Source organism: Triticum urartu, chromosome 7 (genome assembly GCF_003073215.2).
Source record: "Triticum urartu cultivar G1812 chromosome 7, Tu2.1, whole genome shotgun sequence".
Lineage (NCBI taxonomy): Eukaryota > Viridiplantae > Streptophyta > Magnoliopsida > Poales > Poaceae > Triticum > Triticum urartu.
Genome location: NC_053028.1, coordinates 168,142,943 through 168,148,630, shown reverse-complemented (window position 1 = coordinate 168,148,630; position 5,688 = coordinate 168,142,943). Strand labels below are relative to the sequence as shown.

Sequence of the window (5,688 nt, the reverse complement as noted above, 5' to 3'; positions counted from 1 at the left end):
TGGCACCTCCTTTATCAAGGGCATAGGAGTAGCGACAGGTATTGACAAGATGATGCCTTCAGGTTTACTAATGTATTAGTACTTTATAAGGTCTTTATAAATAATTAATAAAATAAATGCATGCATCACCCAGATGCAAGGTTGGGGTGTATCCTCCTTTGTTTTTTTTAAAAAAAATCGCAACACACACACACGAAGATTTAGCTATAGGCGCGGCGTGGGTGAGTATATAATCGCACAACCGTGGACGTATGAGACTGCGTGAGACTCACACACTTGCACAACTGCACCATCTATCTATCTATGGCTGCTCCAACGCCGCTCCGTCACGTGGCCATGCTCCCCTTCATGGCCAAAGGCCACGCCATGCCGCTCCTCCACCTTGCGCGCCTCCTCCTCGGCCGCCACCTGGCCTCCGCCGTCACCTTCTTCACCAACCCACGCAACGCGCCCTTCATCCGCGCCGGGCTCGTCGGCGCCGGCGCTGTCGACATCGACGAGCTTCCGTTCCCCTCCGAGGACGCCTTGCAGAGCACGGATGAGCTCCCGTCCTCGACGCATCTCGTCGACTTCGTCTCCGCGGTGGAGGCGCTCGGCCCTGCGTTCGCGGACGCGCTCACTGCGCTCGAGCCCAGGCCAGACCTGCTCGTCCACGACGGGTTCATCGTGTGGGACAAGGACGTCGCCGACGAGCTCGGCTCGTCACCCTCGGCATCGGTGGCTTCGCCTCGTACATCTGCGGGGCGGTCATGACGCACGCGCTCGTGCGCTCGCCAACCGAGCCGTTCCCGGTCCCCGGCTTGCCGGACCTCCGCATCACCAAAGCCGACCTTAGCCCGCCCTTCGACGACCCGGAGCCTGCCGGCCCGCACTGGGACTTCGTATGCCAGAGCTGCAGCAGCATGTACTCCAGCAGCAGCAGCATCGCCAACTCCTTCAGCGAGCTCGAGTCGGTCTACATCGACCTGTGGAACAAGACCCGGGGGGGTTGACATCAAGATGTGGGCGATCGGACCGCTCTGCCTCGCGGTCCCCGAACCGGCAGTCCAGAGCAAAGACGACCATGAGATCTTGGACTGGCTGGACTCGAGGCTCGCCATGGACCGGCCGGTCCTCTACGTCGCGTTCGGCTCACAGGCCGAGCTGAGCCGGGCGCAGCTTGAGGAGATCGCCGTCGGGTTAGACCACTCCGGCGTAGACTTCCTATGGGTGGTCCGGTCAAAATGGTTCGACACCAAGGATCGGTTCAGTGACAGGTTCGGGGATAGGGGCAAGGTAGTGGAAGGTTTCATCAACCAGCTCCGAGTGCTAAGTCACAAGTCAGTCTCATATGTGTACTTACCTCCAAATGAAGACAACAAAGGAAGTAATCACCCCATGTCATGCTAGCCATGCCATGTTTTATGATCTTTTACACATGCATAATGAGTAGAAGCTGGAATATTCTTAATTGGAATGTTAGAGGTATTAACTCAAATGATAGATGGGATGATATCAGGCTGAAAATTGATGAAAGCTCATGTTGTGTTATGACTTTTCAAGAAACTAAAAGAGAACAATTTGACCTGGCATATATTAGGAATTTCTGTCCTAAAAGGTTCAACCAATACAGTTTCATGCCCTCTGTTGGTAATTCAAGTGGTCTGATTACCATCTGGAATGGTAATCTTTTCAAAGGCAGAGAAATATCCAAAGATTTTTTTTCAGATTACTGTGTAGCTCACATCAAAGCTGGATAATACAGTTTACTTAATAACTAATGTTTATGGGCCAAACTCGGTGGAGGGCAAAACTGAATTTTCTAAATGGCTACTCAATGTTAATATCCAACCTATGCAGTTGTGGCTCATTGTTGGAGATTTTAATTACATCAGAGGGCCTGCGAATAGGAATAGAGGAGGAGGTGACCACAATGATATGATGCATTTCAACAACATCATTATCAATCTTGATCTAGTTGAGATCCCACTGAAAGGCAGATAGTTCACCTGGAGTAATATGCAGGATACTCCTCTCCTGGAAAAGCTTGATTGAATTTTCACCGGTGCTGATTGGACCAGCAAGTTCCCAAATACTCTTGCAACCCCCATGGCCAAAATCTCCTCTGATCATGTCCCCATAAATATTCAGATTGACAGCATGATCCCCAAGTGCCACATATTCAGGTTCGAGGAATTCTGGTTGGACTTTGAAGGTTTTATTGACATTGTATCTAACTATTGGAATAATTGCATTTTCTATGCTGACTCAGCAAAGAACTTGGTGGCTAGATTTAAATCCATTAGAAAAGGACTGAAGATTTGGAGCAAGCAGCTCTCACAGCTCAACAAAACCATTGAAAACTGCTGCTTCTATGTTAAGCTCCTAGATGGTATTGAAGATCAAAGAGATCTCTTTCAGCATGAGAAGAACTTCAGGAAGTTATTGATCAAGCACACTAATAAACTTCTTGAGGCCAAAAGGAAATATTGGAGAATTAGAGCCAATATTAGATGGGCACAGCTGGGTGATGAAAACACCAAATTTTTCCATGCTATTGCCACACATGTTTTCAGAAGTAATTATACTACTTTCTTACTCAATACTGATAACCTGATTGTTAATGATCATGAACAGAAAGCAGCTATTTTTTGGAACTCATTCAAAAATAGGATTGGCACTGCTGGCACATCCCAGATGAACTTCAACATTGATCGTCTATCTAGATCAATTAATCAAGAGGAGTTGGAACAACCTTTCTGTAAGAAAGAAGTGGATGATGCCATTAATTCTATGCCTAATGACAAGTCCCCTGGACCTGATGGTTTTAATGGCATTTTCATGAAGAAATGCTGGCATATTATTAAAGAGAGTATCTATAAATTTCTTCAAGATTTCCAATCAGAGAGTGTGGATCTTGCTCCAATTAATACTGCTTATATTGCCCTGATCCCTAAGAAAGAAAACCCAGAAACTCCCAATGACTTCAGGCCCATCTCCTTGGTAAGTATGCCTATCAAAATCCTTACTAAGCTGCTTGCAAACAAAGTCCAAAAATGCATCATTCCTGTGATAAGCAAGAATCAATATGGTTTCATCAAAACCAGAAACATTCAAGATTGTCTGGCATGGTCTTTTGAGTACATCCATATGTGCCACAAGTCTAAGAAATAAATTGTCATTTTCAAAGTGGACTTTGAGAAAGCATTTGACAAAATCAACTATGGGGCCATTCTTTTCATGCTCAAGCACCTGGGATTTGGAAACAAATGGATTAGATGGATCAATAACATCCTATAGACTGCCTCTGCTATTGTAGTTTTAAATGGTGTCCCAGGGAAGAAAATCAAATGCAAATGTGGAGTAAGACAAGGGGACCCTCTCTCCCCTCTTTTATTTGTTATTGCTGCTGAACTACTACAGATCCTGATTAACCAATGTAACATCCCAAATTTCCAATTTGGAATGTTATACATAGATCATTCATGCATATCATATTTTGCTGCATTTCGTTTCGCGATCATCGAAATCCTAAGCAACTCAAGGACCCTCGGAGAGTTGGGGATTTCCTGTTTTCATATTTGAGTTTTATCAAATATAGAAACGAGGATTTTTGGTTTTAATTATTTTTCTCTCTGAAAATATTTCATATTCAAATATATGAGAGGAGATAATATGACTTCTCCAAATAAATGAAATATTGGAGGAAAAATATTAAAATAAAATATTGAATTTTATTCGGAGTTTATTGCTGTTTTATTTGAATTAGAAAAAATGCACGTTTTTCAAAAGTTGCATTTTAGGGCCAAGAAAATGTTCATCTCGTTCTAAATATTTTATTTAGACAGTGAAAATTTGTTTTGGCATTTTTAGATTTTTATTTATTTTTCTAGGATTTATTTTAGTTTCGGCGGAATTATTTTTTTTAAAAAAAATCTCCAGCGCCCGACTGGGCCGAAGCCTAGCCGAGCCGGCCCCACTTCCCCGCACATCGTCTCCCTCCAGGAGACCGGGAGGCCGCCGCCTCCCGAGGCCGAGTCCGGCCGGGACTCTCCCGCGCCGCCTTGCCCCCTACTCCAAGCAAGCCCCCCTCCAGTATATACGCCGCCCCCGCCCCCGACTTCACCACCACCCGAGCCGCCTAGCGCCACCCGAGCCGCCTAGCGCCGCGCCACCGCCCGCCGTCGCCGCGCCGCCGCTGCCCGCGCTGCCCCGCGCCACCCGCCGCCGCAGCCCGCCTCGCCGGAGGTATAAGCCGCCGTTCGTTTTTTTTTTAAAAACTGATTCGTTTTTTAGAAAACCCTAGGTTCGTTTTTTAGATCGGTTTGCCGGTTTTTTCTCGGTTTAGTTTATTTAGCGGACATTTGTCTGTACGTTCATTTTAACGAACGGTGTTCACTCGTTAGTGGCAGACAATGAACCCTTTGTTCGTTAGCCTGTTCGTCAGTTTTTCTTTTTCTCGGATTTTTCCGCGATTATTTTCGATCGTGATTTCTGTTTCGATTTTCGTTCTAGTTTATCTTCTCGCTCGTTTATCGGAATCAGGTGATTCAAGCGCCTAGATCTTCGGCTCAAAACTCTCTTTCTGTTTAACCAACTTGAACAAGATTTTGGTACTGTAAAATTTGACTTTAGTCCAGATTAGTAAACGGATCTTGTTTCTCTTGCAGCTTGAGTTTCGTTGCTCCGTTTGATTTGATTCTTTTTGCAAACCGGAGTTCTTAAGTTGAACTTTCTGGTTAGATTCTTCTTATTTGAGATTTACCCATGTTTCTTTGCTTGATTGCTTATGCATGCTATTGTTGGATTGTGATAGAACACCCGGAGTGCGAAGCGTGCTACTACGAGTCTCTGGGTTTTGCGGATCATCAGCAAGGCAAGTAACACTTTCATCATACCCTTTATCACCCAGTTTTTATGCATTAGCTCCAATCCTCCAACATTGCATGATTAGGATGTGTTTAACATGTGGGTGGGGAAGTAGTTGATGAGGTAGAACATATTGCCCTGTTATTATCAAACCCTTGGGAGTTACTTCTACGTATTGCTTATATTGCTATGCTATGCTCGTAGACGTGGTTTGGGCGAGTGAATCCATGACAGATGTGAGATTATTAATTAATGGTTCAACTTAAGGTGGAAACTTAAATACACATCTGGGTGGATTGTTTGTTGGGCACCTGGAGAATCCAGTGTTGTCCTAGGATGTCCCGGAGTACCCGTGCGATAATCCTAAGGTCCGCCACCCAGGCTCAAAGGGAACTGAGATATTTCATGCTAGAAACTTCCGTGTGCAGCCACAAGCTATTATGGGATCTAGCATAGTTGAGTAAGTTGCGTGAAGCTCTTGAAGAGGTGGATCAGCAGGTAGAGGGATGTAGGTTGGTATGGTCTACCCAGAGTAAGGAGTTAATGCTTCTGAAAGACTATGTCTCGGTCATCCGTTTCTCAAACACCCGGCAGTGCGAGAAATCCAACGGAGGAGATCGAGTCTTGTGGGGAAAAGTGCGCAAACCTCTGCAGAGTGTATAAACTAATCATGGTTAGCTGTGTCCCCGGTTATGGACATCTTGAGTATCTAGTACTTGGATTATCATATGTATCTCATCACTCTAAAATTAAGATTGTTGGGTTGATAATTACTTTTAAATGGATTGAGTTGGAGGAACCTTCTTAATGATGTTTCAACTACCATGATAGTTAAATAAA

At 45.0% G+C, this 5,688-nt stretch overlaps 1 pseudogene; it reads left to right on the top strand.

Annotated features, from left to right (window-relative positions):
* Nucleotides 1-293: 293 nt before the first annotated feature.
* On the top strand, nt 294-1,389 carry LOC125518621 (annotated as a pseudogene).
* Nucleotides 1,390-5,688: the final 4,299 nt, after the last annotated feature.